Source organism: Neovison vison, chromosome 2 (assembly GCF_020171115.1).
Source record: "Neovison vison isolate M4711 chromosome 2, ASM_NN_V1, whole genome shotgun sequence".
Taxonomy (NCBI): domain Eukaryota; kingdom Metazoa; phylum Chordata; class Mammalia; order Carnivora; family Mustelidae; genus Neogale; species Neogale vison.
Window position 1 is genome coordinate 67,700,078 of NC_058092.1, and position 10,664 is coordinate 67,710,741.

Genomic DNA, 10,664 nt, shown 5'->3' on the forward strand with positions numbered 1-10,664 from the left:
ACACACACACACACACACACACAGAGAGAGAGAGAAAAACTTTAAAAAGTAAAAATAAAAGTTCACAAAAATATTAGATATCAGATTTTTTAAACATTTGACAAAAATATGCTAACACATATTTAACATATTACTATCTTTAATGAAACAATGTATACCTCAACACTCATTTTATTTGCTTTAAGAAGTATATTATTATATTTTATTACATTTTAGAGAGGAAAAAAAATCCTTTGATCTTAATACTTGAAATTGAAGAGAATGGTTAAGCACATAAAAACCTCCCCACTTAAACACTTTAGATAATAGACTATAGGACCAAATGTATATTTAATTGTATGATATTCCTTCTGTGGGACATCTAAATGGAACAAGCTTTATTCTCTCTATAAGGCAAGAAATGCCGTTCCCAGAATAAGGAGGTATAAGAAACCATGTATTCTCTAAGAGGAAGGCTAAAATACAGTATTTGTGGCAATATCACAGCTGATAGATCTTGGCATAATCATAACCTAGGTTTTACTAATTTTAAATTTTTTAGAGGAGAGTTTTAATATTCCAGCTTAGAACACCCCCAACTCCTTAAGTAGATCTGCGATGCCTAATGACAAAGAATATGTATTTGGCTTTGTCACAGAACCTGCTTGGTTGTCTTAATCTTCATAAATTTATATTGTAGATTGATTTATTTACTTATACAAGCTAAGCTTTTAAGAATTTGATGATACTGAATGTCATGGTTTCCACTATAAATATGTTTATCATTTTATACAAACCTTTTTTTTAATGCATTAACACCTAGTTATTGCATGTTCACAATTTGCCAACCACTAAGGAACAAGAAATAGCATGATGGGAAGGAGGGGGTGAAGGGGTTGGAGGAAGATGAGCTCTTCCTTTACAAAGCTTGTTTTAGTGGGGGAGTTAGAGATTGAGGACACAATTGCATGGACATTACAACAATTACAATTTTATAAGTGCTAAGGTCTGAAGGATTTAGTAGGTTGTCTTTATGAAACCAGGCCCTCACTTAATCTAGAAAGGCGTTTCTAGGTTGTGACTGGGTGACAAAGCACAAGAGTGTCAGTTAGAGAGGGTAAGTGAGAAAAAACGTCCAAGCACAGGGAATATCATACACAAAAGTCCCTGTCCCAGAAATGAGTATCTGTACATCAATACTGAGAGTTTCCCCACTGTAATGTGCAATCTTCATTAGATATAGCCCTGACTGGGAAGGGAGTAATTCTTATGCTTCTTTTGCCTTCACAGGTGGTTATATGCCTAACTCCCATCCAAGAAGTTAGATGAAAGTGGTGTGTGTCATTTCTATTCCCTGGCTGACGCATGGGATAGAGGAAGCCTGGATATCTGAAATACCACATGAAGGAAAGTCACCTGACGGCGAGATATGCCCCTATCAGGTTGTTAGATGAGTAAAAAAAAGCATCTATTCTTTCTAAGGCACTGAAATTTGGGAGTTTATTTTTACAGCTGGAGTATGCTTAATCTTACCCTAACCAAAACAGTATGAGTTGGAAAGTAACTAAAGATTTCAGAGTGACTGAAATATGTAAAGTATAACTAGAGTACAGAAAGAAAAGAGAACATGAATTGGACCATACGCATACATTTCAAATAACACTATGGCAAGATAAATATCCTGAACAATGTCTCACTATAATATAGCCAGAAATTCTGGAAAAAATATAATAAACATTATTTTAAATGTACAGTTAAGCCCAACCCAACCCCAAGTAAGAAAAACACCAACGGACCCAAATTAGAGAGAAAAATAAAAGGAAGAATGGTAAGCTAAAAGTTGTATACCTACCAACATCAGAAATCAAATTCTACGAGAGAATATAGGTAATGAGATTTGGCCCATGCAATCAGAGTAGGAGGGGCAGGTAGATGGGGTTGGCTGAATTAGACTTGTCTATAACTCCCCTTTCCAGATCAGGGAGAAACTCAAGGAAAATAAGGGAATAAATATGACAAGGGTATTTATCTGCCTCAGCCTGCGCTATGACGGAAACAAGTCTGCAGAAATTTACAAATACAAACTTTCTCTCACATCATGGTTTTATACTATGCACCTTGCAAAAAAAATCATACAGGTATATTAACATAAAATAATCATGAGTTAAAGGACATTTCCAAGGCACCTATATTTTAAAACATTATCTTTCAAAACAAGGCCCAAAGGTGGCCCATGTGATTCTCAAATGGCCACCAAAGCTAAACTCACAGTCCAAAATTATAAAAGTTTAATTAAAAAAAAAATGTTTTTCCGACATTTGAAGTCATAGATGTAGAATAAAAGCAGACTTTTAAAACGTTTAAAGAAATAAAAGATGTTAACAAATATCTTCAGAACTAAAGATAACAAAGTATTACAAACACTTGAGAAATAATGAACCAGGTAATCTAAAAATAAAAATTACATAATGCACTCTTCCTGCAGAGCTGTGCCCCCGTTCCTTGAGCTCCGAGTCCACCTTCTCCCTGCGCCCGCCTCAGCAGGGAGCCCACAAGCCAGGGTTGCTTGAGTCTCAAAATGCTGCTCCTCCTGAATGTGGTGTCGCTTTGAGGCGCAACGGTCCGGGATGACACCCAGATGAACCAGCAGCAATGGCGCCTCAGGCCCCAGGGCCTGGTGGTGCTCAGCTTCCGCCCCCACCAGACTTCCGCCTCCGCCAGTTCCGGCGTCCGGAAAACGCCAAGAGCAAAGAGATCCCGAATTCTCTCAAGCACATCCTACTCCGCGGCTGGCGCAAGCCCAGCGTCAGGCCTTCTAAGAAGTGTGAGGTGAGCGGCGCGCAGGCGCAGCCCTCTTGTTCTTCCTGCGGGAGGCCCTGCCTGTCCGCAGGAAGGACTGCACTGTGCCCAGGACTGACCCAAAGTTCATCACCTGGTCTCTGGTGGGCTGCAACGACGTCGCCTGGAACTGTGAGACGTTCCTGGTGGGCCCCGATGGTGTGCCAGTGTGCACGTACAGCTTTTGCTTTCCAGCCATGTATATGGAACCGGGCATCGAAGCCCTGGGGTCCCAGGGGCCCAGCTGTGCCTAGGCAGACCTCTTATCCCTGGGGCTTGGTAGTCGCAACACTGCCTTCTAGAGAGTTCATCCACAAAGGTGTTTCCTCGAAAGGTGCATAGAGGAAAGCTTGATTTCTCGGAAAATCCCTTGAGATGGGTGCTTCTTCCGCATCCCAACACCCCCTCCCCAAAACCAAGATTACTCATTAATACAGTTCCTGGTGTCAGAAAAATAAATAAATAAAATATAATCATTGAAACAAAACAATAAATAGAGCGTGAATTAAAAAAAAAAAACAACTGTGGAGAGAATTGTGAAACTAGAAGAAATACATCACAGAAATTAAAAAAAAATGTTCAAAAGAAAACACAGAAGCTAAGAGACAAGGATAGAATAGAAATGTCTCATCTTTTCTAATCTGATTTATAGACAATAGAAAAATATGATGGGGGCAATATTGGCAAATAGAGTGAATGAGAATTTCACAGAATTGATGAAAAATAAGAATATTTAGGCTCAGGAAATACATGTCCTTCGAGGAAAAAGAAAAGAAAATCCATGCCAAGACATTTGATAAACATATTTAAAAATACCAAGTGCAGGAAGAAAAACATAAAAGTAGCCAAAGAGAAAAGAAAGATAATTTACAAAATGTGCAATATCATAATGAATATAAGCAGCCTGTAGAATAATATCCTCAAAATTCTGAGAAAGGTTTGGTGGGAGGAGAAAACTGTCAATTTAGAATTAGATACCAAACTAAATTATCACTAAGGATTTTAGAAGAAATAAAGACATTTGAGACAAGGAACTTGCCACTAACCGACCCTCATTAAAAGAAATTTTAAAGGAGTATTTCAGAAGGATGAATAGATACACAAAAGGGAGGTCTGAGATTTAAAAAAAGACAATGAAATTGAGAAGTATATGAATAGGTCTAAGCAAATGTCAATGACATGAAGCAGTTCAAATAATAGCAATGTGAGGATAAAAAAACAAGGTAGACTAAGATTATATTTTATGCCTGACAACAATTCTGTAAGAAGGGGAAAGAACAAATTGCAATTAAAGTATTCAAAGTCAGTGCCATTCAAACTATGTTCCATGATCAGTACCAGTCCACAAATTGTATTGTACTGATCTGTGACAAGAAATTGAGAGTAAGGGTTTAGAAACTGTAAAAGCATTTTGACAGAATAATTTTATGTCTGTTAAATCTAGGAATCAAAAAAGTAGCCTTGTATTTAATGTGCATTTTATCATTTCACTTCTCTAGTAACGTGCTGATTTTATTTTACAGCTCTCTCAGTCTATAAAGAGTTGGAAATTTTGAAAAAAAAAAAATTCTTTACCACTGACAGTTTGAAAAGTATTGTTCTTAAGTCCTCTACATTGGGGGAAGGAGTACAGAAATTATCTTGAGAGAGATAGAAGTAGATCAAAAACAATATAATCCAATGTGTAATAACTAAAAGATTAAAAATAATGAAGTAGCAAGAAAATGCAGAATTAAAAATAAAGGTATAAATGAAAAGCAAGAAAATTTAAAAAGAAAAAATAAGCATTGAAAAGGAAGGATAAAAGGGAAACACAAAATAAGATATAAAATCCAAAGGTATTGAATTTGGTGCCTAAATGATATGTAAATACAATGAAAAAACATTATTTTGTTGACATATTTCACAATGGATTTAAAAAAGAAAACAAAATCCAGTTACATGCTATTAGTAAGCAGAAAGCTGGCAAGTAAAAGGATGGAAAGGAAAAAAGAGCAGGTAAAGACCAAGTAAGTGAAGGCTGGGGTACCTCTCTTTAAGGCAAAATCAGATTTGGGGGGGATAAGAATCATCACTATGTATTGATAAAGGTTGGAACCTACCAGAAAAAAATTCTACCAAGAGAATATACACTTGAGAGAAATTATCAACATTAAATGTTTATAGTAGAAGAACAATGTCTACTATTAAGAAGCCTAGCATCTAAGTTAAGATGTTAGAAAAACTAAAATAAAATAAATACTATTTGAAGGAATGGAATGTAAAGAGAACAGAAAATAATAATAATGAACACAAAATAGGATTAATAAATCCTATATTAGTGATTTGTAGGAACTAATAAAATAGAAAAAAGGAAGTATTTTAGGACTGATCAAGAAAAAAATAAAGGAATAGTTTTAGGAGCCAAAAAGAGGTCATAATGCAGATATGGTTGAGGATTTATTTATTTATTTATAGGATTTATTTATTTGAGAGAGAGAGAGAGAGCACCCAGTTGAGCAGAGGCTAGGGCAGAGAAGGAGAGAGAATCCTCAAGCAGACTCCCTGCTGAGCAAGACTCCTGATGTGGGGCTCAATCCCAAGACTCTGAGATCATGACCTGAGCTGCAATCAAGAGTTAGCCTCCTAACCGACTATGCCCAAAATTAGAGATTTTTAAATGATGAAAGAATCCTATGAACAACTTCAGGTAAATAAATTGTAAAATCAGAAGCAACAATCCACCCCTATTCCCCAAAACACACACATGCATACAACTACTAAAACTTGTCTCAAGAAAAAACATGAAAAATAAAATTATTTATTTGTCAGAGAGAATGAGAGAAAGAGAGAGAGAGAGGCAGGCAGAGGGAGAAGCAGGACCCCCATTGAGCAAGGAACCTGATACAGAACTCAATCCTAGGACCCTAGAATCAGGACCTGAGCCAAAAACAGCCACTTAACTAACTGAGCCACCCATGGGTCCTCAAAAAAAATGAAAAATTCGAATAAACCTGTAACCATTAACAAAATTGAATCAGTAGAATCACTAGTAATACACTGTACCCTACACTCTACAAAACCCATCAGGCCCAGAAAATCTTATGAGATACCTAATGAACACAAACATTTATTATCTTCGCAAAAAAAAAAAAAAAAAAAAAAAGTAATGTTAAAATACCATCTAATTTCAATAATAAGAGATTCTAAAATTCTAGAGAGTATGAGCAAAATGTAATACATTACTATATTTCTGAAAAAGCTAATAATGAACAAGTATGTTTATCCCAGAAATGTTAGTATAGTTTACCACTAGGAAATCAATAAATGTAATTCACTAAAACATCAGATTAAAGTAGTAAACACATACTGTGATTTCAACAGGTACAGAAAAATAATCTGGTAAAACTTAATAATATTCATAATAAGACATCTTGTTATTTTAGTAATAAAAGGCAATCTCCTTAAATGGCATCTACCAGAACCTTCTCTTTAATATTAGGAAAAATAAAGAAGACCTACTAGCACTATAGCGATTATCTATCTAGTGTGTGTATCTAGTATATATTTGGATGCATATCTATCTATAGTATATATGTGTCTATGAGTGTATGAGTATAGATATCTATGTAGATATATATAGGTCTATTGATATATACACCAGGATGACATTACACAGTGATTTTTATAAATATAAATTAATGTGAAGATAAAATCACTATATAATGTTATATTGGCTTCAGTCAATGAGGTAAAAACAAAACATGGATATGAGATTTTTCAAAGTTAATATGATTTTCCACATGAAACCTAAATTACTTAGTGGTCAAATTTTAAGAATTAATAAGGATTCATCAAGACTGTTCAGTAAAAGAATATACATGAGTTGATTTTATTCTTGTATATTAGCAAGTAATTGTGTACTATAATAATTATGTTATTAACACTATTAATATTAATAGCAAATCATATTTTCAGGTAAATTTCTGAACATAAACAATTATAAAAGCAATAAAATATTAAATAGCAGAGGTCAACTTTTTAAAATAAATCTGAGTAATGCCTTTATGGAGAAAATTTTAAAACTTGAATGAAAAATTATGAAGGAAGACAAAATTAAGTGGCAAAAGAAGCCAAATTTGTAAAGAAGAATGCTCAGTGACTTCAAGTTGTTAATTTTCTCCCAAATTAATCTATAAATTAAATGAATTACAAGTTATATTGTTATAGATGATTCTAAAAGACTCAGGAAAATGCAAAAGGCTAAAATAACTACATTTTAGGGGAAAGAAAACTTCCCCTCCCAGTTTTCAAGATTTATTTTGAGATTAATCTAAAAAAATCAGAGCAAAATTTGCCTCAGGGATGAGCAAAAAAAAAATCTATGGAAGAAGTAGACACCAAGGACCAGACCAATAATATATGACTTTTTATATTTTGCAGAGATGGTATTGTAAGTGTACGTATGTATAAGCTAGTCAAGGACTGCTGCTATGACAGTTGTTAGCCATAGAGAATAAAATAACATTTTCGTATATTCATTTCAGGAGTAGTAAAGAACTAAACTGGATGTGCAAAGCTTCACAATGTTTAGAAGCCAAATTGTGGAATACCTACCTGTACGCCTTCAAAAAAGATAAAAAGTTCTTGAGTGAAAAATAAAAAGCACAAACCAAACAGGAAGTTTATGAATTCAACTACATTAAAGTGAAGACCTACTGTGCACCAAAGTCAAAGTGAAAGACATGGCTCAGACTCAGAATTTAGATGTAATGCATAAAAACAACAAAGACTGTATAGATATAGGTAGTGTTTGTTCCTGCAATTTAATATAGAAACAAAAGAATCCAATTTTTTTTTAATTTTTTATTGTTTAGAAACATATATTTTTATCCCCAGGGGTACAGGTCTATGAATCGCCAGACTTACACACTTCACAGCACTCACCAAAGCACATACCCTCCCCAATGTCCGTAACCCTACCCCCCTTCTCCCAACCCCCCTCCCCCCAGCAACCCTCAGTTTGTTTCGTGAGATTAAGAGTCACTTATGGTTTGTCTCCCTCCCTATCCCATCTTGTTTCATGGAAAGAATCCAATTTTAAAATGTGCAAAATTTCCAAACCACAATTCACAGCAAAGAAAACCTACATGGCCATTAAACATTAAAATATATATATATAAACATGATTAAGTATGGATTTCTTCTAGATTTCAGTAAAACCCAATATATGGACAAATATTTAATAATCCACGTGGAGGATGTCATGAGGCATTGCCCAGGTCACCCTGAGGAATGGACTTTTTTTTCCCTCAACTGCAGGAAACACTGCCAAGGGCAAGCACTCAGCTGTCCCCTTCATTCAGGGAAACTGAGAGAATGCATCAACTGAAGAGAACTGCCTCATCCAAGTTCCAATCTAGAAACGAGTAACCTAAGCTGGAGCATAATGTCTTGGATCCTTTGTTTCAACTCAAGACATCTGTAAAGAGTTATGACAGCTTCTGATTCCTCAGTCAGGTTGGCTGGGTCTCTGTTAAAACTGAATCAGAACACTTCTCCAGTCCCATTGTTTTGCCTTCTCTTTCACAAGGATTGAGCCTGGGTATTCTCCCTTATACACCTCCTGCTGCTTAGTCTGCTGCTGTTTCCAGGGACTCCAACCCCAGGGCAGTGCATGCCCAAGCAGGGTCTGAAAATGGAGATGTTGGAATGGGATTTGGGAAATGCATTGTTTGCCATCTGGCTGGTAATAGAATATTAGATGGAGGTAATAGAACCTCCATCCCATACTGTAGGTGAGGGCAACATAGGCCCAGATACAGGTACCGGTGCAATTCCCAAAACTATTCACAAGGCTTAACTTTCCTCAAAATTTGTCCTTCACTCTCCTGGTGAGCACTAAGCAAATAACTTAAGGTCCACGTAACAACATGACCAAACAGGGACAGCTCAGAGTCAATAAGGGCGGGAAATGCCCATACTGAAATGGAACTGCAAGCCCGATCAACAGTCAGGAGAGCAGACATGAAACTGAATTCTACAGGTGCATAATTAAGAGGCTAGGACATAAGAAAACATTTGCAATATTTTTTTAAAAATCACATTTACAAGAAAATCAAACATCACAGTTTTGATATTTTGAGTCTCATGATGGGTACACCATTGTGTTAGGTAAATTATTACATTTTCATCATTGTACCATAACCATATGATTACATGACAAAATTCAGTAAAGAATATGCTTAAAATTTTAAAATAATTTTCCTACATAAGCAAAATTTCTGATGAGTTGACATGATTTTAAAATAAATCCTGTGACATAAAAAGTAGATAAACTGGGTGCCTGGGTGGCTCAGTGGGTTAAGCCGCTGCCTTTGGCTCAGGTCATGATCTCAGGGTCCTGGGATCGAGTCCCGCGTCGGGCTCTCTACTCAGCAGGGAGCCTGCTTCCCTCTCTCTCTCTGCTGCCTCTCCATCTACTTGTGATTTCTCTCTGTCAAATAAATAAATAAAATCTTTAAAAAAAAAAAAGTAGATAAACTGCATATGGCTCAAAAAATTCCATGAATGTTATTTCTCAGAACAAAATTAAAAGGAAAGAAAAAGAAAAGAAAGAAAAACTTAAAAAGCAGAGAAGCCAAGTTTATACTTTCTATTAAATACCTACAGTCTGCAAAAATCTTTGTTATCAAATAAGGGCTGATGTGCATGCTTTGACAGTTAGGTAACAGGTTACGTTATGGCTGGAAAGAACACTAGCTAGAACAGGTGCTTGAATGGAAAGCCACCAAACATCTGTACAAGCTGATATAGAACACATATATGAGCAAGTAGAAACTTGCCTCAGAGAACTGGTGAGTCCAATCCACCACTTGGACAAGTGGATAATTAAGAACCAAAGATCTGCTACCTTAGAACAGCTTTAATAATTTTTTGTCTATCTAGTAATATTTAAAACAGATACAAGTTTTGCATTACAACCTTAAAAAGACACTAATATAGCTTAAAAAAAAAAAAGCAACCAGACTACACGGTGAACTACATAACAGGAACTAGAAATATATAAAATGTACTTCTAGGTAACTATAATTTTGTCCTGATATCTAGGATTATTGGGTATAAATAATTAAACAGTGAATAATACATCAATGACTATGTTAACTTAAGACTAGTTAGTAACAAATCTCTCAAGGAAATTATTATAAAACAGAACAGGTACCCATTAAGATGGTTTCTAATGGGGGCGCCTAGGTGGCTCAGTGGGTTAAAGCCTCTGCCTTCGGCTCAGGTCATGATCCCACGGTGCTGGGATCGAGCCCCACATCGGGCTCTCTGCTCAGTGGGGAATCTGCTTCCTCATCACTCTCTGCCTGCTTCTCTGCCTACTTGTGATCTCTGTCTTTCAAATAAATAAAACCTTAAAAAAAAAAAAAAAATTATTTCTAATGCATCACAGTCAACAAAATAAAAACAAAAGAGAAATAAAAATGTATCATATTCAAATCAGCCACTGGCCTCCATAAGAAAATAAATATTTCAGAAAACCATACATTGAAAATAATCTATAATGTTGTCGAATCAAAAAAACAGATTTTGTTTTTTAAAGACAGATAAATACTTACATATTGCTTAATTGTTGGCTGTTTTTATTTTTTTTCACTCTTTTTCCTACCTTAACTTTCATGGCAATATATAATATTAATACCAAGAGAAGCAAAAACACAAATGTTCCATTTAAATGGAAATTAAAGATATCTCAAACCTTTCATTTAGAGATGAGGTATGCTGTTTGCCACAGTAACTTTTTAAAATCATGAATATGGCTGCATTTCCAGTTTTTCTATCCTTTAAGTAACTAGAATCTG

The 10,664-nt window shown here is 35.4% G+C and overlaps 1 pseudogene; it reads left to right on the forward strand.

The window, feature by feature from the left end:
* The first annotated feature begins 2,557 nt into the window (after positions 1–2,557).
* Positions 2,558–3,071, forward strand: LOC122898750 (annotated as a pseudogene).
* The last annotated feature ends 7,593 nt before the right edge of the window (positions 3,072–10,664 follow it).